At 51.3% G+C, this 27,026-nt stretch overlaps 1 protein-coding gene and 1 long non-coding RNA gene across 2 annotated transcripts in view; one reads left to right on the top strand and one right to left on the bottom strand.

Moving 5' to 3' along the window:
• Positions 1–20,351, bottom strand: part of TSPAN14 (tetraspanin 14) — a 57,001-nt gene extending 36,650 nt beyond the window's left edge. Inside the window, exon 1 of the mRNA XM_081244717.1 lies at positions 20,256–20,351. The gene's annotated coding sequence lies outside the window, so the exon portion shown is untranslated. The remainder of the gene's footprint in view (positions 1–20,255) is intronic.
• A 280-nt stretch (positions 20,352–20,631) lies between these two features.
• LOC308623989 overlaps positions 20,632–27,026 on the top strand; it is a 39,113-nt gene continuing 32,718 nt past the window's right edge. Inside the window, exons 1-2 of the long non-coding RNA XR_014016910.1 lie at positions 20,632–20,817; positions 21,683–21,817. This is a non-coding gene — a long non-coding RNA (uncharacterized lncRNA). The remainder of the gene's footprint in view (positions 20,818–21,682; positions 21,818–27,026) is intronic.

Consider the following 27,026-nt stretch of genomic DNA (forward strand, 5'->3'; position numbering starts at 1 on the left):
CCCTTTTGCCTCATTTGGAATACAGCCTACGAGTGAGCCAGTCTTTGTTCACCTTTGTGGAGGAAATCTTCAGGGCAAAAGCAAAGTTTTTCAGACCCTGTATGTCTGAAAACATCTTTATTTTACCTTCATTTCTGAATAAAAGTTTGGCCGTGTATAGAATTCTAGGTTGAGAGTCAATTCCACTGAGAACAATGAAGACATCGCCCTACCTATATTCCAGGGTATTGAGGCTGAAACCACTCAGATTCCTGATCTTTCTATTTAACCTGTTCCTTTCTCTCTGTAAACTTGTAGGATCATCCCTTTCTCCCCAGCACACTGACACTTCAGGGTACTGGTCTATCTTCATCCACTTGGCTCAACATCTGATGAGTCCATACAATATGGAAACCTATATCTTTCTAGGAAATTTTTTTCTGGATGATTTTCCCACTTGCATTTTTCTCTGTTCTCTCCTTCTGCAGCTCCCATATTAATCGATATGGGGACCCGGGCTGATTCCTTAAATTTCTTACCTCTTCTGCTCTGTTATCCACCTCTTCATCTTTCTTGTCTATTTTCTGGAATACTCTTTCAACTTTATAATAATTCTAATTATTCTAATAATTCTGAGATTTTTGCTCTGCTCTTACTCTTTTAAACTTTTAATACTTTTTTGTTTTCTAAATGTTCCTTTTGTATAGTATCCTACTCATATTTCATAGATATAATATTTCTCTTATCTCTCTGAGAAAATGTCTAATTTTTTTCAAAATATTCTCTCTAAATAGAATATTTATTTCAAGTTGCCTTTTCCCCCCTACTTGTTTTGCTTCCTTTCATGTTAGGTACTTTCTTCAGATATTAGCAATCCTTGGTAATCCTCATGACTAAGAATAAATGCCTAAGAACTGACTAGTAGCACTGAGTTCTTGGGCAGGTGAGTTTCTGTGCAGGGAGATCTGGCTGGGCCATCTGCTAAAGATGTCGCCAGCATCTTTAGTTCTTTCCTCTTAGGCCAGTCAGGTTCCCCAGTGAGGTGTCTTTTAATCTCCTGCCTGAAAGTTAAGGGGTTGGCTGTCAGTGTTCTAGAAGCCAAGTGGGATAAAAGGCTGGGGAATGAAGATAGTCTTCATATGAACCTCCAAGAACACCTGGAGTCTCCCAGGCCCTTGGTTTTTCCTTCAGCAGAAGGAATCTCCAATGTCCAGCTAAAGGGAAGAAGCAGTCACCAAGCACCACTGAGAAAGGAAAGGGCTCTAACCACATCAACTGCTTTCAAACAATTCTTATATTTAGCCACCTCTGATGCTCCTCCCCCGCAAACCCCCCTAAAACAATAATATGGTGACACCAACTCCTACATTTCAAACTGAGCCCCTCACCCATCTAATTATTGGTTTGCAAATTTTTTCTTGCTGTTGTTTCCTTTTCCATTCTCCCTGTCCTCGTAGATTGATTGCTTTTTAAAAAATTCCCTTTATCTTAACTTTGGTGGGGTTTTAGGATAAAATAAAATTAGGTGTGTCCACTCAATCCACCATTTTTACACGGATCTCTAGGATGACTTCAACATTTTTTTAATTGCCATCTTTTTACTGAGCAAAGTAAAAAAACAGGAAGTATAATTTATAACCATATAGAAGAAAGGACAAATGAGATTTTGCAGATGTAATCAAGATGAATAATCAATTTACTTAAAATAGGGAAACTGAGTGGGTCCAGTATAATTACATGAGCCCTTAAAAGCAGAGCTTTCTCCCAGCTGAGGGCAGAAGTAGTCAGAGAGATTCCAAGCGTGAGAAGGATGCAATGCATTGTTGCTGGATCTGAGACAGAGGAGCCACATGAAAGGACCAGAGAGAGGAGCCAGGAATTAAGGGTAGCCCTGGTTGACAGCAAGGAAACAGGACCTCAGTTCTACAACAAACAGCAAGGAACTAGGTTCTGCCCCAGAACCTCTTCTGAATGCAGCCTGCCTACCCCTTGATTTGGACCATGTAAGACCCCTAAGCAAAGAACCCAGCTGAACTATGCTGACCTGGACAATACCATCCACCCATATCCCGAGCTAGAACCCAAGTTATCCTGCTGGCTCCCCGCTGCCTCATTCTCCAGACTCAGCCATTCACCAAGATTCAACCTTTCCACCTGGCCTTCGAGGCTCCCAGTACTTGTACCTGCCCGCAGGCCCATCCCAGGGAAGGGAAGCCATATTCCCAATGGAGCTGGGAACCGTGCTGCACCTCCGAACAGCAAACCTTAGGCCCTGGACTTTCCAGGTCCTCAGTACCCACTGGGTACTGGCCGTAGGAACAGGGAGGCCCAAGGGGAGAAGTCTAGGAGGAGACAGATGACTTTCAAGGGAAATGGGTTCCAGTAGGAGAGATGGTCACAAAGGCAGGCCAGAGTAGGCTGCCTCACTGCCCATGGGAATCACACACAGGAAGGATGTCATGTCTCAGCCCTGGGGCACCGCCACCCTGAGAGGGGAAGGAGGGGTCAGGTCCACGGGCTCCCCACTCAGCTCTGACTCACCCTCAGAGTCAGAAGTGTCTAAGTCCTCCCCTAACCCATACCCCTCAGGACCCAACTCCCCACACTCAGAGTCTGCCAGAAACAGTGCAAAGTTGGACATGGTGGCAGCAGCCACTCACAGGGGTCTGGGAGTTTGACTCTTCACTATGGGAAGACACTACAAAGCCAGCCAGGCATTAGGGTGGGCCACCGTCCCTTATCACAGGGTCACAAGCACAGGCCCTGCCACACAGGTGTGGGAGAAGGGAGGTTCCCAGAGTTCAGAGACCCTCAGGCCCTTGACTGCTGGACCTGTGAGAGTCTCCAGGTGGAGGTCCAGGAAAGCCTAGGCCACCAGCTCTGAGCCCCACCAGGCTCTCCAACAGACTCAGGATTCTAAGTGCTGTATGAATTGGCTTCCTGTACGAAACTCTGTTCTTAGCAAACACGGCATTATGAGCTTCCACCACCAAAAACCCACAACCCCAAACCTGCTGAGTTTGAGGAGCACCAAGGGGCCCCTCACTAATCTGGTGAGGAGACATCTGTCTACCTCAGTGCTGTCACCAGGGAAGAAGCTGAGGGAGGGAGGGATGTGGGTCAGAGGAGGGAAGTGGGGAGGTGAGGGCTCAGAGGGAAAAATGCTGGGCCTGGAATGGAGGTCACCTAATCCAGCGATTTTCAAACTTACTATTTTTATTACTTTTCAAGCTACAAGAGCTTTTGTACAAAGAGACTCTGACCCAGAAACCCAGCATGGAGGTGGGCATAGCAAGTCTCTTCAAGTGGCTGGTGGAAAGGGGAGGCTCCATGAGCTACACACTTGAAAATGACCGGCCTGGTCCAGCTGATCCCAAATTCCACAGAACAGGAGAATCACTCAAGGAGCTTTTTCCAAAATGCACGTGGAGACTAGTTTAATAGGACTGTGACAGACCTGGAAATTCACATTTTAAGAGCTGTCCTTCACAGCGGTCAGTTTGAAGGGACCCCCACTGGCCCAATCTGGAACAATGTGAGCGTCAAAATAAACAATAATACTAATGCATTTTAACTCATTGAATAAAGTAAGAATCCATGAGTCCATTCTAATATATATAAATGGATAAATAAACAAGTAGAGGAGAAGGGAAAGTTCTTTACAGCAGAGTGATAAATGTAAAATTAATGTAATTAAATCATTGCCACTCAGCAACCACAACAGAAATAACTGATAATGGGTTTTCAGTCTGTTCAGGCTGTTGTAACAAAACACCACACTGGACAAAATATCACAGACCAGGCAGCTTCTAAAGCACGGATGTTTATTCCTGACAGTTCTGGAGGCTGGGAAGCCCAAGATTAAGGTGCCAGCATGGTCAGGCAAGGGCCTCATCCTGGTTCAAAGCTGGCACCTTTTCACCATATCCTCACAAGATGGAGCAGTAAGGGAGCCCTGTGGGGTCTCTTGTAAGGGCACTAATCCTATTCTTGAGGGCTCCACCTCCATGACCTAAGCACCTCCCAAAGGCCCCACCTCCTAACATCATCAAACCAGGCACTAGAATTTCAATATGTGAACTGGGGCAGGGGATGACACAAAAACATTCGGACTGTAAACAGGTTCTAAAACCAGTTGATCAAAGTTTGATGAGAAAGCAGCATGTTTACATAGTCTCAAAGTATCTCCCCGTAGGACACTTACTAATTACAAAGAACATAATGGTAGCTCAGCAGTGGAGAAACCCAGCAGATACCGCCTTAACCAAGTGACCACCACTGTCATCACTAGTAATGAGGCCCTCAAGCCAACATCCGTCCCTCCTGAAGGGATACACTGAGGACACACCACAAAATGCATAACCGGAGTCTTATCTTGACGAAAGATCAAAAAACAAACAAAACAAATGAAGGCAGAGTCTACAAAATAACTCACCTCCAGTAAAATGTAGAATTTGTGGCCATTTTCCTTTAAACAAACAAAAAAACATTTGGGCAACAAACAAGCCTGGGGCCCAAACACAGATCTTGAAGATGATTCATCAGGCAGCTTACTCAACTGCTCAGGCAGCACCAGGGTGGTGCCTGCCCACCCAGATGAGGCAGGGCCAGGTCACCCACAGCTGCTGCCCCCCAACCTCTCAAAAGGCTGTGGGGAAGGAGGCCTGGCACCGTCCTGGCCTCCCAGCTGCCCTCCCTCTGCTGCTGCAGGTGAAGCCACCTGCTCACGTGAGGATGGGGAGCCCTGGCGTCATGGTGTACGGCACCTTGTGCCCAGATAATCACAGCAGGCCTGTTTCTGAAAACCTAAGTGCACACAAAATGTCTACACCCAGAAGCCAGGTGCACACAAGACGTGGTAATCTGGACCCAGTTTACAGCAACATCCTCAGCATGGACAAGAACCCATGAGGCCTATGTGCTGTGACCTCCAGACCTCAGGACCCAGAGGCCTGGACCCTCTGTCCACCCTGAGGTTCCCCATGAAGGGCCTAAGCCAAGGCCAAGGCGCGACTGAAGCCAAGAGCACAGCAATCCACCAGTGCCCCTCACTCACTCTGGGAGCCCCTGGGGGAAAGGCTTTTGTTGTGGAGATGAACACCTCAGGACCTGTTTCTACATGTCCTGGCACCCGCTGCGTGCCAGGCACCTAGAATGGGGCTGTGGACACCAAGAACTCGAGTGAGACCCGTGCCCGATGCAGGGGGCTCAGGACACGCTTCCCTCTGCTAAATGCAGTCAGGCAGGGGCAGGAGGGCAGGATGGGGCCCAGGAAGGAAGGAAGGAGGAGGCGGGAAGCTGGTCAGGAAATGTTCCCCACAGCAGTGGGTTTAACTGCTACAACCCAGCATGGTGGCAGCCAACAGTCTCAACAGAGCCCCAGTGTGGCCCCAGCTCTGGGCCGAGCCCTGAGGATGGCACCAAGACCCCACCAGTGTGGCTGCCCTTGCAGGGCTGACACAGTTGTGGTAGGGGCCACTCCTAACAGCCGCAAACGTACTGAGTGACAAGTGGGCCTGCTTTCGGAGAGAAGTAAACTCTGCTCCAAAAGCTGAGTCCTGGGCAGCCCTTAGGGGAGCTGCTCCGGTGCGAGGATGTGACCTGACCGTCTAATGTAGGTGGGAAATGTTCTCTTTGCAGGGGTTGCCCTACCCCCACCCTCCTCTGCCCCAACACAAAGAAACTATATAGGAGAACTTAGAATTACACACATTTACTCCTTTTCCTCCATTTCTCCATGCCTGAAAGGCATAAAATACTGTGGCTCTAAGAGAGTCAAAATCTTTGTATCCAAAATTGCACAGTTCACCACAATATACTGTACTGTAAGACAACCAACCCACTTCACCCCGAGGTCAGCATTGGGAACACCCCCTAATCCTGCCCTGGGCAGACAGGGGCTCACCAGGCCAGGGCAGATCCTGGCTCCTGGCCTCCGAGCAAGGCAAACAGCCTGGGGTCAGGCTCACAGAGGGTCGAAAGCAAAAGGTGAAGCCTGCTGGAGAAAAATACATAAATATAACAAAGTGCGTTGAAAATGTAAAAGAGAGGAGGAATAAGAGGGGTGGGGGAGGGAGAAGCAGATTTTTTTAAAATGCAAATCAATGGTGGAACTCTACTGAAAAAAGCTGAGAAGAATCCACGAAGAGTTAGAAGATTAGCAGCTTAGTCCCTAAAACAGTCCCGGAAAGCCAGGGGCATCCCCAGGCCTGGGGGCCCAAGCTCACACCCACAAGCCTCAACCAGAATGCAGGCAATCCTAGGGAAATCAGGAGAGTCATCACAAACATTTTTCCGCTAAAAAAAATTAATTTACAATCCCTTTTCTGGACTATTTATTTGAACTTCAACGTCTACCAAAACATCTTTATATATGGAATGCTTTGTGTTTCTACAAAAAGCAAACAACATTTACAACCTGATTTTGATCTCCTGTCGCCCAGCTGGACGGATGGGGCGGGGCAAGTGGCACCAGATGGCCGAGGGAGGCTCTGCACCCCCTTTCACAAAAGAGGGCTCCAATTACCTCCTCGGCTCAGTGCCCCAAAGTTGACCTCGCCAGCAGGCTTCAGGGAGCCAGCTGCCCGCCAAGGCTGCTTCCACGGTCCCCAGACCCACCTCCCAGACACCGCCAGCGCCCAGGGCTACCTGCTGCGAACTGCGCGCCCGAGGGGGTGGGAGCCACGGAGCCGGAGCTGGCAGAGCCCTTTAAAGCCGGCAGCTTTAAGGGGAGCAAGAGGGTGAAGACAGCAAAACCACAAAAGAGACAGAAGAAGGTGCGAGAGTCTCAGGGTGGGGCAGGGCGGGACGAGGTGTCTGAGCCAGTGCTTTTCAAACTTGAAAGCGCATGAAATCACCTGGGAATCTTGTTAAAAGCAGATTCTGCGTCAGCTGCTGTGGGGCAAGTCTGCAGTGCTACAGGCTCCCAGGTGTTGCCAGTGCTGCCCAGTGACAGGCCTGTGGGCACTACTCTGAACAGTGAGGGTGTAAGAGGCCCAAAAGAAAAGCAGTAACACTGATGGAGGGAAAGGACCTTTAAGGCAAGTCATGGGGGAAAGCCCACCCACCCAATCGTGCATCCACTGACAGGGATGCAATCAGCTAGCTCTCTCGGAGGAATGCTTTAACTGTGGAATCTGCTCAGTATTTTAGTGCATCCCACTGGATCCTCACAGGTTATTTTTATTCCCATTTCACAGCTGTGGAAGCTACTCTAACCAAATGTTTATCAAAGCTGGACTCCCTGCCCCTTGGATATCTTCCAAGACCACAGACCTCCTGTGACGCAGGGCAGAAACACACAGCCCAGAACAGTGACAAGGCTGATCCCAGCCCAGCAGACAATGGGAGGAAAGCCATGGGGCACAGGAGGCCTCCCAGGGGGTGGAGGCTGGGTAGGGAAAGGCAGATAAAGGGCCAGAAACCCGTTTTTGCCTCCTGGAATTTTTAACAAAATAAAGACAAAATGTAAATCTAGCCGCCACCCCCAGGACCAAATTGGATATTTAAGTACAGATGGTATCTCTGTCTTACAGGTTTTGTTTTTACTTTTAACAGCCTGGCCTCACTTTGGTGGGAGGTAAAATAAAGAGCTTTCTTTCCATCCCCAGAGGTTCACCAAAGAGGGAATGTGGTATTTCCAAGAAAAGGGTCAATGCCATTGTCTGAGGCAGGACTATTTATCAGTGGGCTCCTTGGTGCCACACTCAGCCCCTGAGGACTGGCCGTGTGCTTTTGGGCTCAGGATGGTTGGGTTTCACCACCACCAGCCCCTCAAGAACCTGAGGAAGAAATGCCCCAGGGAAGAGATGCCCTCCGTTAACCCCATCTGATGACATTTCCTCCAAAAATGTACCCTGAGTTGGTGAGAGGGGTTCAGTGTAGCGACCAAGCATTTTGGACTTAGATTCATAGAACTCAGAGTCACGGCTCAAAAACGTCCAAAGTTCATCTGAGCAACCCTTCCATTTTCCAGAGACCTACGCCCATGGAAATGAATCGCCAAGGTCACCCAGAGGGCCAGTCGCACAGCTGGGACCCAACCTCAGGCTTCTCCTTATTTCCCTGCGCTTTTCCGGAGCAGCGTGTTGCCTCAGTCATGACCTTTCCCACACTTGTTTGGGCCCAACTACCCTAAAAGCTGCATCTGTATTTCAATGCATATGACAGCGAACTTAGCTATTTTTGCTGAGTCTTGTACAACATTTGCTGAAAGAAGGGGCAACCCTGTCCAGGGCTGGAACTTGCTTCCTAATTTGCAGGGTTGGCTGATAAGAGTCAGATAAGACAGCCAGGCTGATCTCAAGACGGATGGGTTTTGAAAAGTTAAAAAAAAAAAATGCTAAACACGAAAAAAAGTAGTGAGAGCTCCAGAGTTCTCATACCAAACAACTCTTATGTCAAAGGCAGGGGGACTACATTTCAGATTCCGGCTGCGGTTTAGAAAGCTGGAGATGTATGAGTTGGGGCAGGCACACTTCCAGAAAGAGATGCCAGAGAGTAACCCTCAGCTTGGCCTGTGACCTCACACTGGGTGAAATCAGACCCCCAGGAGGAAGCTAATTTTGCCCACCAAAAACTGGGGATGAGAGACATTCAGATGCAAAGGGGCAGGGGATGGATGGTTCCCCTCAGTTGGAGAAAAATTCCCACAACCACAGAGACCAAAAAAAAAAAAACCTACTGTTTTCTCAACTACCCCTGCCACTAAATGCTAAGAGCTCTTCCTACACGACTCTTTCATGGAGAAGGACCAGGAGGTAAAGGGATCAAAATTTACGCTTGGGAGTGACCTTTTCTGCCAAAGACCAGGAGGCTGGTGCTCCCAAAGGCATCCATGAACTCGCCCTCCCCCCCATCTTTCTCCCTCTCACACACCCTCAGTGGCACAAACAGGCAAGCCCTCTCTCTGTCCCCACTGTACAAGTCAGCGTCACTGTGATCCAATAAGATGCAAGACCCTCTTTAAACAAACAGAAATCTCAGCACCACCGGGGAGCTGGGGGTACAGCTGGGGGAAGTGACGGTATAGCCGGCAGACTGCACACCATCAGCTCCGTGGGAAGATTCATGTCGTGAGGGCTTCCGCTGGGGCTGTGCGCCCGATGCCTGCTGCCTGCCCTGCCTGCCGCCTCCTGCCTGAGATTCAAGAGCCCGGAGATGGCAGAACAAAGGAAAATGGCCGTGGCTCAGGCAGCGGGGTTGGTGGGGGGGCGGGGGCTGCAGGCCGGCCTGCCGGCAAGCAGGCTTTTCTACAGCTGAGTGCTCCAGCGAGGCACAGGGGACACCGGGCTGAGCGCCGAGGTACAAAGGAAGATGGGGGCCTCAAGACTGACAGCTACCCAGGCACACGCCTGGCCCCCACCCAAGGGTGCAGCTGGGCCGGGAGAGCTCAGGCAGACACCATCCCCAGAGGCAGCGGGCAGGTGGCTGATGAGACAGGCACTGGGCACCCCTGCTCCTTGCCCAGCTGCTCAGAGCTCTCACACCCAGGGGGGTTCCAGGCACAGCTAGGGGGCTTGAGGGGGGGAAGGAGAATCTTGACAGAGGTACCCACAAAGGGCAGGGTCCCTCCAGATTTCCAGGGATGGGGAGCGCTGGGAGAGGGCAGGGTTGGGCTAGGCAGCTCACCCAACATCAGAGAACATGAGTGGGGCCCTGGAGTGGCTAAGATCTGTTCACTAAAGGACTTCTATTAGCATAATGGGCTCCCGCTACCAGCAACAATGGAGGCACTGGCCACCCCCTCTCCTCCTCCCCTCCCCCCAAAATAATTCACAATGGGATGCAGCAGGAAACCAGGGCAGAGCCCATGAATAGCTCCACTGTCCGTTCCCAGGCGCCACCTCCTCAGCCCCACAGGTCAGCCCTAGCTGCCACCCGGCCACAACAGAAACTTCTGTGCTGCCAAGCTCCAAGCCCCTTACAACAGAGCGGTGGGCATGGGAAGTTGTGGACTTCTCACAGGGGCGGCATGTAAGGGCAATGGTGGGAGAGACAGGGCAGGGACGCAGGCCTCGAACTCACCAGGTCAGGGTCATATCGGGCACCTTTCTTTTTAGGGGGGCTATCTGCCAGCCAGCCCTAAAATCTCCCCGCTTCCTGCCCTGCCCTTTACAGGCATGGGGTGGCCAGAGCCAGATAGGGGAAGATTATGGTCCTTTCCGGGGTACACGGTGGCCACAAGGATGGGGAAACAGCCAGGACTCCCAGAAGGATCCCAGTAGATGGCTCCAATGTAAGCCCTCTCTCACATCCCTGACTCCCTGCCCCAACACATCCCAGGAAGAAAACCTCATCTGCCCTCACCCCATGCTTCTGCTCTGCAAGGAAGCCGCCTGCTCAAAACAGAAAAACCCATCTATTATTTACACCAGGTGCCTTGTACACAGGCTTTTAAAATCACAGGGTGGCAGTCAGGCCCAGAGCAGCCTGAAGCGGTACAAAGCCAGGCAGAGCCTCTGGGCAGGCAGGAGATGGGGGAATCCCAGAGCTGCGGAAGGTCCAGTGGAGCCTGGACAAGAGGCCTCACACCAACCCCTGAAACCCAGGGAGAATCTGCTCTTCTAAAAGCTGATTCCCAATTCCTTGTTTGTTTCTCAGCCAGGATGCTGGACCTCACACCTGGCCCAATTCCTGCAAACTCCTGGGGCTGCTCAAGCCCACATACGAAAAGCCTCCCCGCTCCCCACCTCCCCAGAACCTCCCTAGACCCTATCTGGCTCTGACTGCCTCTTCACACTCTTACATCACACTTTTGGGTGCACAGGCAGGCCCACAGGGCACAGCCAAGGGCTGCAAACACCAGGTGCCCTGGAAGCAGGCTGACCTGAGCTGAAACAGACAGACTACGGCGGGAACTAGCACCAGCGCTGCAGCCCCTCCAGCTCTAGGCTCTGACTGCAGAAACACAAGATCCCTTCAAAAGAAAAACTCAGAAATGTTCATGCTCCCTCTTGGAATCAAAACAGCGTGTTTCTTTTCTTGTCAAGCACCCCATGCCTGGATTCCCCGTCTAGTCATCTCTACGACAGACCTCTGAGCATGTACATGTGAGGCATTCCTGCAGCTTGGCTTGTAGGAACCAAACACTGAAAGCAACCCCAATGTCCATCCATGGGGGGCTGATAAAGTGAATCATGGTTGACCACACAGAGGAATAACATGCCGCCGTTAAAAAGAATGGCCTGAACTGCGTGTGCTGAAATGGAACAATCCCAAGATAAACTTTAGGGTAGAAATCAGAACACCCTAAGTAGTGTACGGCATGGTGATAAACAAGAGGAGGCCAGAGACGCTTCACTAGACACCCGACATCTGGTGATGGTGACAGGGCCTCAGGGGAGCAGAACTGAAGGGGTCAGGGGTGGAAATATTAATTTTCACTATATATTTTTATGTATCTTTCACCACATTTTTTTAAAGAAAAAAGTTAAAACTAAATTGACATTTAAAATCCCTAAAGTTCGTGGCACAAAAAATTTGGCTTGTAGCTCTCTGCAGACAGTTTCTGGCATCTCCCTAGAACAAGAAGAAGGGGGGGAAAAAGGGGAAGAGAGTGCCAGCCTCTGAAATAAAGACAGACTTACCAACTCAGAGAGTTCCCTGCTCACAACTCCTCTCCAAGTCCCAAAATAGAAAGCCTTCCTAGGAAGACCAAGAGCAGATTTTGACCAAGGCAGAAGGGAAACCTAAGTTATTCCATACAGAGGACCATCTGTAGCCAGGTCCACTCGGTCCACGATGAGACTGTAAGACTCCCAGGTTCTGGGGGCACTGAGCCGCAGGCATCCCAGGCCTCAGCATGGACACTTCTCGGGGCCCTCCCCAGTCATCAGTGAGGCTCGAGGTCCTAGTGTTACAAACTCATCTCAATTTTAGCAGCTGAAGAAAGCTATTTCAACAGATTTCTAGGCCTGGCCCAACTCCAAGAACAGGCTAAAAACAGTTTCTCCAAAATCCCAGCTCTAAACTCCAACCCCTTAACCACTAAACTCCCTGTACCTTTCAGGAAATGCAAGCTGCAAAATGGAGCTGTGAGATGGGTTTGCACATTTGTTCCTTACTAAAGGAATAGGTACATGTTGTTTAAAAGCCTACTTTAACTGACAGGTCAATAAATACTCTGCACTCAGAAGCACTGATGTATTTCCTCCAAGTGATTTTCCCCCTAAGGAGCAATATACTAACCATCCCAGTCTCTCTCCTGCTTCTGAGGGGTATGACACAATGCCTATTAGAACCAGGACTGGCCAGACCATTTGGGTGAGACCACTCGGCGGGCAGGGAGTGGTTCCTGGATGGAGCTCTCTCTACCTAGCAGAAGTTCCCTGCCCCACCTCGCAGCCCACCACAAAGATCTCCTAATGACTTGCAGACCGCCCAGACCACAGAGAAAGGTGGCTGGAAAGAGGGAAGATGTTAAGTTTGGCTCCCCTGTCCTATTTGAGGCTTTCTGATGAGTGTTCAGTGTTCGACAAGCAGCCCCCAAATTAAGGAGCACGAATGAGACTCCACAACAAGTAGAATCACGCAGGAGCCCTCAGACCTCAGCTGCTGGAGACAAGTTCCTGGGCCCGGCCCTCAGCACCTCTGGTGCAGAATCCTACAACCCTCCACCAGCCCAAGGCCTCTCTGACTGCCTTTCTGCATGAGCGGGCAGTGCCCTACACCCAGGTAGGCACTGACCCTCAACACACTGAATCCTGCAGCCCCTCCCGGGCTGGCACTTGCCCCACCTCCCCGCATCTGTCTTCCCACAGAGAGAGCTTCAGGAATCCCTAGCCCAGAGGGGCCCCAGACAGGCCTGCCCATCCCACCCCTCCACCAGGGCACACACCACTCGCACCTCCCTGCTCCCTCGGGAATGAATGAATACCCCATGGCTACCACCGGCTCTTTTGTTGACAGGCCCCCTTGTCCATGTTTATATCATTACTTGTATTTCACAGGAAGCAGCTAGGACAACAGGAGACGATGACAGTGGAGGTAGGATGGCTGCACAGAGCCACTGTCCCCTGCAGGGGTGGAAGCCAGCCTTCAGGAAGGGGGGAAGGCCCGAACCCGCAGGCAGCAGATTTTCTGCACACACCCTTTTTTCTCACAACAGCTGGGGGTCTGGTTCCTAACAAGCCGACTGTCGAGACAGGAGCACCCCCAGGAGTAGCAGACACACCCAACAGGGTTATCTGTGCAGGGTGTGACCAAACAGACAAGAGGGGCAGAGAAAACCAGGAGGATCGGAAGGCCTTGGGCAGCGGAAGGAAGCAGCGGGGGATCAGGCCAGAAGGCCCCTGGAGCAGCGGCACTGCGGGGCGGGGAGGGAGAGGATCACCCACTGCACCTCCCTTGGCCCAGCTCAGGCAGATTAGACAGTCGGGTCCCAGGCCTGTGGGAGAGGGAGATCCATAAAGTTGTCAGACTGGTTTGCCCAGGATGCAGAGAACAGGAAACACAAGGTACACAGGCCAAGGAAAGAGGGTCAAGTAGGGAGGGTTGTCCAGCGTCAAGCGGCTGTTATCTGGCTCCCAACAGATCTGGCAACAAGGGCTGCCAGCACTGGCCTGGGGGCTGGGGCGGGGGGGGGGGGGCACAGGGAACCAAGGCATACTTCTCCATACTGTTTCCTGGATGCAGAGGGCGGTCCAGGGGCCAAGAGTGAAGGAGCCAGGGGCCAAGGAGCCAGTAGATGCTGAAAAGAAAAGGACTATGTTTCTGGAAACAAGGGACTGACGCCCACAAAGAGGGGCACCACTCCTGAGCGACAAGTGAGTGGTGATGAGCTCAGGCTAGTGCCTCCTACACTGACCGTCTCTTTTTGACCAAACTAGTCAGGATCCTCTGAGCCCTCTGCCCCGTGAGGCCCAAACCCGGGCTTCTGTCTCTGTCCTTGTAGAGTCCAGGTTTAGCAGGAATCCCGCTAAGGCAGTTTAGCCAGGATCTCCCACCCTCCATAGCTGATCACCTTCCACATCTGACCAAATTCCTCATCCTCCCCGGGTAGCACCCGCCACATGACACCTGATCACCCTAGCCTGCCTTCAGCAAGAACTGTCAGGTCAGATAGCGAAGAATTACCCTACCCTCCTATAAGTTCACCATCCACCCACCCACCCACCTCTGCTCCCTTGTAACACTAGGGGTTGAGCCCAATCTCTCTCCCCCACTGCAAAACCCCATCCCCCATTGTTGTAGTCCTTATACCTATCACGACACTCCTGAATAAAGCGCGCCTTACGGCTTTCACGAGTGTCAGAATAATTTTTTTTAAACAATATGGAGCTCCAAGTCTTCCTGGACCCCTCACCCACAGTGTGAGAACCGCTGGGGCTGGGGCTGGCCTCCCCGACCAAGCCCTGGGAGACAGACCCTGTCTGTCTGGCCCAGGGGTGAAGGGCTGAAACCAGACAGCCAAAGCTGCAGGGTGGCCGGACATTAGGGAGGTCATCTGGAGAGGAAACAGTGTCTCTTCGTGGCAATGGTCACTCAGTGGGCAACCAGGGCCTTTCCTTGGAGCAGCTGGTGGCAGCAGCCAGAAACCTGGAAAGAGCAGGGACCTGAGCAAGCTGAGTGGGCACCCCAGACTGGGAATCAAAACACTCCAAAAGCTGAGAGTTACACATGGCCTGAACTGCTGCAGTGGGTGTGCCGGGCCCAGTCGCCCCTCCCTGGGAGGCCAAATCTGAAGCTGGGGCGGCCATATCCCTTATTTCCACCTGCCACTTTCCAACAAGTCCGGGTATCCCATGGTGCCCTGATGGGCTTCTGATGCATCAGCACAGACCCTGCCTTGGAACTGTGTGTCCTGGGATATGCTGCTGCCCTCGACCCTCCCAGGCTCACCACTCAGACTTCAGGGTGTGGATGAAAGAGATACAGGGGACACCCATTTAATTCCAGCTGCTACGACAAATTCCTCAAAGCCGCTTTTTTTTTTTTTTTTAATGCTTCCTGAGCCCTGCAGAATAGACTGGCACAGGCCCCAGCAGCTAGTACAGGTAAACAGGGAAAACACAGAGAGGGGGTTCATCGAACCTCTCCTCAGGGTCCACCTCTGCCTAGCCCCACGTCCTGACCCCTCCCCAAACCTTACCAATGCAGGAAAGCCCAGCCTCAGCTCTCCCAAATTCCAGGACACACGCAGAGTCTGAGGAAGCACCAGAAGTGTACCTCTGACCCGGGATCCCAAGGGCCCCGCCACGGCTCGCAGCCACGCAGCACAGGCTGACAGAGCCCAAGAAGGGAGGAGCTGGTCCTTCCAGCTATCCAGCTGATGGACATCAGGGCTCTAGGAACTTCTCCCTGGCTACTGGGCGAGCGAGACAGAACAGACCTCCAGAAGCCTGCCCAGGCCCACTTACTCTCAGATTACCAGCCTGCGGCCTCCTGAGGAAAAACCACAGCAACTCCCAGCCAGGCCCAGCCCCGGCCAACCCCACCAGGCCCAAGAATGGAGGAAATGGGCTTCCCAGAATCCTTGGCTGGTGAGCACTTTGCTGAGAGCCGTCAGCGCGATGGTAGCAGTCCCAAACCAGGGTATCACCCTAACTCAGGGGCTGCACACACTGCTTCTCAAACCTGAAGTGTGTATGCTTCACAGTAACCCCACGAGGGACAGGAAGGGCAGATTCTTCTCACTTCACAGATGACAAAACCAAATCCAAGAAAGAAAGAAAGAAAAAAAAAAATCAAAGACTTGTCTAGGTCACTCAGCTAGAAAGTAGATACAACTCTAAAGCTGGCCTCACCACTGTCCACTCTAGGTGCTGGACAACATTACTCATCGCTATGTTTCATCGGCACTAAACATTTCCTACTAGCCAGGCCCTTTGCTGGTCCAACACAGCCACTTGCCCTGTCTGAACCAAAAAAAAAAAAAAAAAAAAAAACATGCCGTAAAGGGAGAAAACAGATGTAGAGACATTATGAATACCCCACTGCTATAATGAAGATAAGACAAACCAGGAATGCTGGCATTCACTTAGACCAAAGATTTTCAAAGCACAGGTCTACACAGTCCCCATCACAGTCACAGAGGACTCTGATGACCAGCCAAGAATGGGACCACTGCTGTAGACCACCATTACCTCTCTCTCTATTCCAGGTAGGAGAGAAAACAGAAGCCCTGAAAAAGGAGCAGACATGCCTAAGGATAGTACGTTAACCATGAGCAGAAGAATCTGAAGTCCCACCACCTCCACCAGTGTTTCTTGACCCTGCTGGAAGTCACCAGGGACAAAGCCAGTGACAAACCACAAAAGCAAGGTCCACAGGGTAGCCAGCTCTTTGACACCCTGCAAGGGTGTCCCAGGTGGAAAAATGCAATAAACAAAGGGGTTCTAAACCACTTCACAGGACAGAGAACCACCCCAGCCCCATATTCAAGCCTGTCCTCATGTGGCTCCATCCTTTAGTAATCTCACCACCTTACCTTTCCATACCCCTAGGCCTGCAGGCTCAGCACCAGAGTCTCACAGGTGGAAGGGGAAGGGCAAGGCCTACAGGGGTGCTTCTACATGCTCCTGCTTCCTAGAAAGGTGGCTGCCCCTACTCGCCACATACAGATAGAACATGAGGAAGTCCAAGAAGTCCAAGGGCTCATGTGCCAGGGCAGAGAGAAAGAGCAGGAGCCTGCTTCGCTTCCCATAGGTAATAATATCCCTCCTTAAAGGCCACCAGGACCCAGCAGCAGGAAACAGGAATCCTGGAACCTAGTTTACAGCCCCTAGCACCAGGCTAGGAGCTAAACAAGTGCTTAGTAAGAATTCCTGACCTGGGACTCATCACTAGTCCTTGGGCTCATGAACTAATGCATGAATAAATGAACGAGCAAAAGAAGACCCAAGGGACTCAAATAACTTGCCCAGGGTCAGAGGAGCAAGCTGCTTCTGCAGACCACCTCTTACTACTGTAATAAGCATTTTTGTTCACCATACCTCTGCCCTTCAAATGTGGCACCTCAATTCATCTTTAACCTAAATGACATTTCTTTGACTAATTCATGATCGATGTTCATGGTGACACAGAAACATATGACTCTCGGACCCAGACCTTGGGAAGAAGTCACAGAGACGGCACAGTGGTAGGCAGGTGGCAGGCATCAGTGCTGTTCACCAAATGTTTCCAGTCCTCTTTTGCTCCCCACCCTGCAGGGAAGTATGGCCATGTGACTGCTTCGACCATTGAAATGCCGCTTCCGGGTGGAAGCTTTAAGAGTCAGAATGAGATTCATCATGTTCTCTGTCCCTCTGTCCAAGTGACCAGGAACATTTCACTTAATCAGCATGGGTCCCACGGTGAGAACAACATAAAGCAGACATGCGATGTATGTGGTATAAGAAATAATCCTTTGTTGCTTTAAGCCTCTGAGATTTGAGGATTGTTATCACAGCAAACTCTGATCTATCTAGACAGATACAGGCAATGACTCGCTCCTACTGTGCATGGCAGTGCTGGTCTTCCCATTCCCTGGCCTTAGGGAGACAAAAGCTACATCACCAGTCAACCTGCTATGTGCCCAGATAGTTGAGATGCTTTCAGAAGCAGGGAACATAAGGGCACCTGCACTGAAGAACTTACTAGTTCCTCTGTGGGCCAGGCTTGTTCAGTGTATTAATCAACTTTATTCACTTCTGAGAGGAAGTCATTATCTAATTAGGTATGAGGAAACCCGGTTCACATTCAGACCTTAAGCAAGTTACTGTGACCTCTCTAAGCCACAGTTTCATCATCTGTAAAATGGGACGTTAACATTATCTACCATACTGTGTCGTTTCACGGATGAAATGAATGAATACAAGTAAAGCTTCTAGAATAGTATGTGGTGTACGTCTCAATCATTAAGTCTCAATAAACTTAACTATTACTACACATTTTAAAACCACCAAAGGTTTCCCAGGACCGGCACAATGGCACTTTACAGGCATTGCCAAACTGAATTCTATCTCAGTTGAAGTTAAACAAGTAACAAGTCAAATCCCTGAGCACACAGTAACCTAGAGTGAGACCTCAGGAAATGTTTCCACAACCCAGAGCTTCCAGAACTCCCTGCTCCCTCCCCTCCTTGGGAATTCACTACCACCAGGACCTACAGGGCAGGGCCCCCTCCTCTCCCACACAGAACACGTGCTTTGTCCTCCCACTCCCAGTCACCGGAAGGGAGGCGCCCTCACCTGTCCTCAGAGATTTGCACAGCTGCCCAGCTGGTAAAGGGGGGAACTTCCCTGGGCAGCCAACCCTTCTGCAGCCCCTTTCTTTCCATGCCCTTTCTTCCTAGAGGCAGCCACAAACCTCCAAATGCACCAGTGGGCTTGAACTCCTGTTTGCCTGAATAATGCTGCTAAGCAGAGATCAAGCTCAGATTAATAAACGCTACAGAGCATCTACTACATGTCCAGCCTCGGTTCTAAGACCACACAGAGCTGACAGCCAGCTGTGAGCCTGGAACAATGCTTGCAACAGCTCCTGGCATCCCACAGACTCTCAACCATGCTTTGTTGAATGAACTGAAGACCATGTTTGGAAGTCCAAGCAGTAGAGTTCAGAGATGTGGGGATGCAATAAGAGGGGAGGGGAAATCCGTCTGGTAGCCTGGGCTTCCAAGGCCTGACCCCCAGACATTATGGATCCTCAGGATGGGACAAAGCTTGGAGACAGCTGAGAGAGGAGCTAGAAGGGCAAATGGGGCCATCATGGAGGAGTATGCGCTTCATCCTGAGGGTGCCAGGGCCCAGGAGGATCCCTGGAAACAAGGGTGCTTTGGCCTTCCACAGGGCTGACTGAATGTAGAGGGGGTGTAGCGGTGCTGGGGTGCTCTGATGGCCTAGGCCCCAGGTTTCCCTTCACCAACAGGGAAGGGTGACTCCAGCACTCTGCAGGCACTAACTTCCCCTACTTTGAGGTCAAGGGGAAGGGGGAAGGCTACTTTTGAGGATTTGGCAAGCAGCTCCACCCACTCCTATCAGCCCCAAGGCAACCCTCATCTCAGAAGAGAGGAGGACTCCTACGGAGCAGGCCATGGGAGAGAGCACACCTGCAAAGGCTCCAATGCAATGCCCCGCACTCACGGCCCAGGACGACCTGATGCCCCCAGACCCCAGCGCGCTGCTACACAGCGCCGCAGCCAGCCGCCAGGGCAGTACCGGGGCCAACCATTTCCCAACTCCTCACAGCACCGACCCCTTCTAGCCTGAGACCAACTTCTTCGTGCCTCCCGGATTCGTGTCCCAGCAGTCCCGGTACCCAAGTCCCTACATACATACATACATACATACATACATACATACATACACACACACACACACACACACACCCATACCCACTGGCGGCACCACACACACACACACACACATACCCATACCCACTGGCGGCACCACACACACACACACACACCCATACCCACTGGCGGCACCACACACACACACACACACACACACACACACACACACCCATACCCACTGGCGGCACCACACACACACACACACACACACACACACCCATACCCACTGGCGGCACCACCACTCCTCCCCGCAGGAGCAGTGGCCCCGGGACAAGCCAACTCCGCAGCCACAGACCCAACTCGACCGAAGCTCCAGTTAGATCAGGAGTCGGGCTTTGCTCCAAAGCATAACCCCAAACGACCAGCACGGAGAAGCTGGATCACCACCTACTCAAACTCCGCCCGCCCCAAACCCGTGCAGGGCAGAGTGGTACACACCGCCGGGGTGGGCGACTTGGAGAACACTCGAGGCGGGGCGGGGAATGGGACCGCCCTCCCCAGTCCGCGCCACCCTCCACCCCTGGCCCGAGCTCCGGGCAGCCGAGGGTCCGTGACGGAACCGAAAGGAGTGCCCAACCCAAGGCTCGAGACTCGGGAGAGGGGCAGAGCCCAGAACGGCGGCGGTCCGACCCCTCCCTCCCCGAGTGCTCCCACTCCCGCCCGGTCGCAGCAGGCACCCGTCCGGGGACACGGACAGGGCGAGGGCGGCAGAACCCCGAGCGCCAGCCGCGTCGCCCGCTGCGGCTCTCACTCCGCCCGGCGCCCGAGTTCGGCTCAGCGGGGTCCGGGCCAAGGCCTCCGGCCCCTCACGGGCGATCTGGGCAAACAAAGCCAGCGCCGCCCGCCGGGCCGCCCCCGGGGCAGGGGCGAGGGAACCGGAGGGACCGATCCTGGACATGGGGAGCAGTCCTAGTCCCCAGAGGGCGCTCAGGGGGATCGGCCTCAGACAATGAAGGGGGCAGGGCCCGACGCTCCAGCGGGGACTCCGCGCTCTACTCACCCGGGCGCGGCGGCGGCGGCGGCGGCGGCGGCGGCGACGACGACTGCAGCGGTGCGGCCGGGCTGGGCCAAGGAAGTTAGAGCAAGTTCGGCGGCGCTGGGCGGGAGGGCGCGACTCAGGCCATCCGAGCGCGGGGGCGGGGCGCGGAGGGGCGGGGCCGGGGGCGCGGCGCCCGGCGGCGGCTGAGAAAGGGGCGCCACTTCCCTACGCCGCCCGGCGCGGCCCCGCCTCCACGCCCCGCCCCCACCGCTCGCCCCGCCCCCACCGCTCGCCCCGCCCGGCCTTCCAGCCCGCGCCTGGGCAGAACCGGCGGCGCCCGGTCCCCGGCCCGCCCCTTCGTCCCGCTTTGGGCGGGGCCGCAGGCGGGGGGCGGCCCTGGTCGGCGCTCGCCCCTTGGGTGCGCGGGGCAGGCTGAGCCCGGACCCGCACCCAACGTTTGGGGGCCGGAGCAATACGTGGACGCCACGTCGGCCTTGTCACTGACCCCACCGGAACCCAGCCTGAGAGAAGCGCGAGTTGTGGGTGCCACATCTCGGGGCTACGGGGGTGACCGGGTAGAGAGGTGAGCGCAGGGTTAGAAAAATGGCTGAAGTACTGGAAGGCATTCCTGCCGGGCCTCGGAGACTGGGGATGGGGGTGGGCTTCAAGACTGGGGTAGTAAATTAACATTTATTTCTTTGTAAACCGGCCGGTAAAGACTGGCTGCCTGTAGCCTTCGTGCTAAAAATACCACGCTCTCTTTCGACTGCCTGCCGAGATTTGTCCCTCACCTTCATCCTGACAAGATGGCTGAGAGGATTCTTGCGGGGGGAGGGGGAACAAAAGGTACAGCATACCTCTCTGTGTTAGAGAGGTATTCACACCGCTGGCTGGGCTCTGATGTTAAAAAGGCTGAGCTCTGGGGTCTCAATCCGCCTATCTGAAAAATGAGGCCCAGGCAGGCCTCATTTTTTAATGAGCCTTAAACTCATTCAGGTGGAGGAGGGCTAAGCGGTTTGCTCTGGGGACAGCAGGAAACTCGGATCTGTTAAAATTGGGTCAAGAGACTAGTTGCATCACATTCTAGTAAAAGCAACCAACAGGTTAAGTCCAATGTAAGGAGGAGATCTTGAACTGTTCAGTCCATTCCCAGTTTTTTCTTATTAAGGGGGATGCAGTCTGCTTGTGACACCCCAGGCAGCTCAGAGACCTCCTTGGAGAACCTGTCCATCCATTCATCCTCGAGCAGATAGTGGGTGCTTGATTGGGCGCCTGATCTGTGGCCAGGCCCTGTTTTGATGCTGAGGATTCAGCAGTAAATGAGACAGCTGAAGCCTCTTGCTACATAAGGCTGATTTTCGGTGGAGGACACATTATTGCAGGTTGAAGTAAATGCTGGGACAAAAACAAAGGACTGGGATAGAGAACAAGAGCCGTTTGTACTTTAGGTGGAGCCAGCAGGGAAAATGTCTTTGAGGAGGTGATGGTGAAATTGAAGTCAAGAAAATGAGGAGATAGCTTTGGGAAAAGCCAAGCAGAGACATTCCAAGTCAAGAACAGTTTGTGCCGAGGCCCTGAGAAAGGTAAGCTGTGAATGTGTGAAGGAGCTGGAAACAAAACAGTGTGGCCAGAATAGCAAGCCTGGGAAAAAGAACAAGGGGGAAGTGGGCAGGGGCCAGGCCATGCAAGACTGTGTTTAGAAATGGAGACTTTTTATTAAACCATTGAGGGGTTTTATGCAGAAGACTAATGTGTTCTGATTTTCTGCTGTGTGAAAATAAATTGGGTGGGTGGCAGGCACAAATAAAAGCAAGGAGATAATTAGACTGTTATGGCAGCCCCAGCCAAAACTAATGGTGGTTTGGACCAAATTGGTGGCCACACTAAGGTGAGTAGTTGAAAGATGCTGTTTTGGACATGGACACTGATAGGATGGATGTAGGGGCAGGGAATAGAGAAACCAAAGATAACTTTGAAGTTTCTGGCTGGAGTAAGTGGATGAACAGTGCCTCATTTATTGGGTGGAGTAGCCTGGAGGAAAGGGACTACAGTTCAGGGAGGCACATCAAGATTCTGTGTTAGGGGCTTGCCTGGTGGCGCAGTGGTTAAGAACCTGCCTGCCAGTGCAGGGGACAGGGTTTCAACCCCTGGTCTGGGAAGATCCCACATGCCTCGGAGCAACTAAGCCCGTGTGCCACAACTCCTGAGCCTGCACTCTAGAGCCCATGAGCCACAACTACCGAGCCCGTGTGCCACAACTACTGAAGCCCGCACACCTAGAGCCCATGCTCCACAACAATAGAAGCCACCGCAATGAGAAGCCCACACTCAGCAATGAAGACCCAACGCAGCCAAAAATTAATTAATTAATTAATTTTTAAAAAAGAATTCTGTTTTAGTCATGTTGAGTTGAGATCCCCGTCAGAGATCCAGTTCAATTGTCCAGTCACTAGGTGCTCAGAAGAGAGGCCTGGGCTGGGGGTGGGGCTTTGGGAGGCATCATTTTAATGATGGTAAACAACTTGGGATCTGAGGGAGTCACCTTGGTTGAGGAGGTAGATGCAGAAGAGGAGAGGGTTCAAGAGGGACCCAGAGGAGTCAGAGGAGCCAGAGCAGGAAAGAAGACTGAAAAAGAGGCTGGGGAGGCGAAAGGAGAACCAGGAGAGTGCTATGTCCCGGAGACTGACAAAGCAGTGTTTTCAGAAAAGAGTGGTCAGCTGTGCTAGATGCTACTTACAGCCCAGATAAGATGAAGAAAGGGAAGGATCCTTTGACTCTGGCCACATGAATGTCATTGGTGCACATGATAAGGACAGTGTTCCAGGAGTAGTGGGGCGGCAGCCAGACCATGGTAGAGCTATCGTGTTTGGACAGCTTGTCCAACAGGGAACACAGAACAGGGAGAGGTCTAGAAAGGGATGTGGAATCATAGGAGGCTTTGACAGAGAATGCTAGATGACCCTAATAGCCATTCTCCCCCATTTCCTGTATTATAGACTTTCCAGTTCTAGCTGGCCACATGGCTTCCCTGAATAAAAGCAAGTTTCTAGGACTCCCTCATGGCTCTGTGTGGTCACGTGACTCAGTTCCAGCCAACAGGAAGAAAGTGGAGGTGTCCACGTGCAACTTGTGAGAAGTAGCTTTAAAGGGAAGTGGTGTGCTTATCTTAGCCATTGCTCTCTTCTGCTCACTGGAATATGTAAATAGAGCTGCAGCCAGCCTATTCAACTTTGAAGCTATAGCCATGTGTTGAGGATGTTAGTGCAACAAATTAGAATAAATCCGGGTTCCTAATGTTTAGGGAGCCACCGTACCAGCTCTGGGCTATTACCTCTTGATTTTGTATTTGAGAAAAAGAAATTTGTCTTGTTTAATCCTCTGTTTTCCAGTTCTCATAGCCATATCTAATTTTTACTTCTGTTAGGATACAAAGGGTTTTGTTAAAATATGGAAGTTACTAGAGCAGGTTTGAAGAGTGATAGGAATGATGCAGGAGTGATGATTCTGAAGAAAAGGTGGAAGGAGATGTTATGTGAGCATGAATGGTGAGGACACCTGGTAGAGGGATGACTCCACCATTATTAAAAAGGGGGGTGTGGAGACAGAGAAGATGTTTCCAGTGAAGGTTGCGATTGGAAAGATGATCATCCACACCTGATGATTTCTGGTTAACCCTGGATGTGAAGGAGGTCATGAGCCTAGAACAAGGAGGAGAGAGTAAGGCCAGCTTTGTGAGTCATGGACCCGATGATGTTGGAGGTCCTGCCAGCCTGAGCAGCCTCAGTGAGACAGCTGCTTTCTGGAGCAGTTGGCCACACTGCTGCAGGGCATGAAGAGGATGAGGGGAGTGCCCACAAAACCAGCAAGGCCTCCACCCCTCCCCAACCAGGCCTCACTGACAGTTACTTATGACACTTTCCTACCATTTCCAGCTGCCCTTTGAGACCCACCAAGCTTTACCTGACCCTTTTATTTTTTTTATTTTTTATTTTTTTTCAATACGCGGGCCTGTCACTATTGTGGCCCCCCCAATTGCGGAGCACAGGCTCCGGACGCGCAGGCTCAGCAGCAATAGCTCACGGGCCCAGCCGCTCCGTGGCATGTGGGATCTTCCCGGACCGGGGCACGAACCTGTGTCCCCTGCATCGGCAGGCGGACTCTCAACCACTGCGCAACCAGGGAAGCCCTACCTGACCCATTTTTACAATAATACGGGGTGGCTTCAGAAAGCATCAGGGACACTCAAAGCAGGGCAGGCCCATTTTCTCTTCCTTTCTTAAAAAGTAAAAAGAATCGCAGTGGTGATCATTTTGAAATGTGTAGAAATATCAGATCACTATGTAATGCACCAGGAACTACCATAGTGTTGTAGGTCAATTATATACTTCAAAAAGCAAACAAACTCATAGAAAGAGAGATCAAATTTGTGGTTACCAGAGGTGGGGGGGTGGGGAGAAGGGGAATTGGATGAAGGTTGTCAAAAGGTACAAAATTCCAGTTGTGAAATAAAGAAGTACTAGGGATGTCATGTACAACATGATTAATTAACACTGTTGTATGTTACATATAAAAGTTGTTCAGAAAGTAAATCCTAAGAGTTCTCATCACAAGGAAAAAAATTTTTTTCTTTTTCTTTTATTTTGTATTTATATGAGTTGATGGATGTTCACTAAACTTATTGTGATAATCATTTCATGATGTATGTAAGTCATATCATTTTGCCATATACCTTGAACTTACACAGTGCTGTATGTCAGTTACATCTCAATAAAACTGGAAGAAAAAAAAAGTACAACGTAACCAAAAGACAAAATAAATTAAAAGAATTGAGATATGGACAGTCCCAGCTCATAAAAGGGCTGTATTGTAAACAGTGACTTAGTTTCCGGGCTAGCCCCCAGAACTGTAATTGCCAAGAATATAACTGAATTATTGCACAGACTGTAAGCCTGAGGTATAGATTATGGGAACAAAAAACATTACAAGGAGGGGTATAAGAAAGAAGCTGAGAGTTTCTTCTTCTCCTGGACCTGGAGTTGGCTATAAATTTTCAATGGAGGGGGGCTTCCCTGGTGGCGCAGTGGTTGAGAGTCTGCCTGCCGATGCAGGGGACACAGGTTCGTGCCCCGGTCTGGGAAGATCCCACATGCCGCGGAGCGGCTGGGCCCGTAAGCCATGGCTGCTGAGCCTGCGCGTCTGGAGCGGAGAGGCCACAACAGTGAGAGGCCCGCGTACTGCAAAAAAAAAAAAAAAAAAAAATTTAAATGGAGGGAGCTTGGCCTTTACCATCCTCTGACTTCCTCCTTACCCTCCTGTCCCAGTCTGGTCCCTATCCCAGTGCTGCTTTTACTCTCGCTGGGCTCCGCTCTGTAGCACCTCTGTGTGTGTATGTGTGTGCGTGTGTGTGTGTACAAGCTGGGGGACAGGGGGGCGATGAGGGGAAGCAGCTTGAATAGAAGAGGAGCTTGGTGTCCAAGTGCTCCTAATTCTGAGCCTCTGGATCTTGAGCAAAATACTCTACGTCTCTGAGCCCTACTTTTCTTATCTGTAAAGTCAAGATAATAATAAAACCCACCTCACAAGCTTATAGTAAGAATCAAATGAAATAATGTTTATAAAACATGAGCTGGAAGGAGCTCTATTTGTTTTCTGGGAACCACCAGACAATCAAGGATCTTCACTTTAGTCAGGATGTTTTGGTTGGAAGTGAGAAAAACCTACTCAAATTAGCTTAGGCCAAAGGAGGGAAAATTACTGGAAGGATACTCAGGTCACACACAGAATCAAAAGAAGAACTGGAAACCAGATTGACTCTGAACACTAGGGGCTGATCCTGCGGGCTGTCCAGTCCAGGACCCCCTTCCTCTGCCTCTTCTAGTGCTCACAGTTTGCCCCATGTTGGAGATGTGACTCCGAATAGCTGCACTCTAGGTTGGTTTGAACAAATCCCAAGGGAGGCCTCTAATTGGCCCAGCTCTAGTCATGTGCCCAGTCTTGGACCAATCACTGTGGCAAGGGAGAGAGGTTTCCATAACTGAACCAGGTGTAGGTCACTATTCCCATCCCTGTGGTCTGTAGAGCAACACCTATGCCAAAGAGGTGGTGTTGCAGGACCAACATCATAATTCCAGAAAAGTCTTACAGTATATGCCTGGTATTCCTCAGGTCCTAAGTTGTCTCTGAAAGGTTTTAGGCAGAGTAGTAACATTATTACATTTGTGCTTTTAGAAGATCCCTAATGCTGCTGTAGGGAGAATGGATTGGAAGGAGCAAGATTAAAAAATAGGAAGGAAACTGTTACAATGGTTCAGGAAGTCGGTGATGAGATCTAAGAGGTGAACAGATTCAAAATATATTTAGGAGGTAGAATTGAGGGGTGACTGATAGGATTCTGGCTGCATAGATGGTGATGCTGTTTACTGAGACCAGGAATCCAAGTGACTGTGTGTGTGTGTTTCGTGAGGGGTGACAACTTGGACCTCTTCTGTTTGAGGTGTCTCTGGACAGAGAAAAGAGGTCCAGTTTGCTGTTTGAAGTTCAGGCAAGACCTCTAAGCAAAAACTGTACATTTGGGAGTTGTATTAATGAAAACTTGTGTTCAGCTCCTGTAACATCAACCCAACCACATTGCTTTGCCTAAATGGGGTTTGTTGCTCTTTGCTGCTATACTTATTGAAAACTCTGACATAACACAAAGTCTGAAGGTAAGTAGAGTAAGGCTGGTCAGCAGTTCCACAGTCATTCAGGTCCCAGGTCCACTCTGTCAGTCTGCTCTGGCTCTTCTTACTGGGA

The sequence above is a fragment of the Mesoplodon bidens genome (genome assembly GCF_964165515.1).
Source record: "Mesoplodon bidens genome assembly, chromosome: 1".
Classification (NCBI taxonomy): Eukaryota; Metazoa; Chordata; class Mammalia; order Artiodactyla; family Ziphiidae; genus Mesoplodon; species Mesoplodon bidens.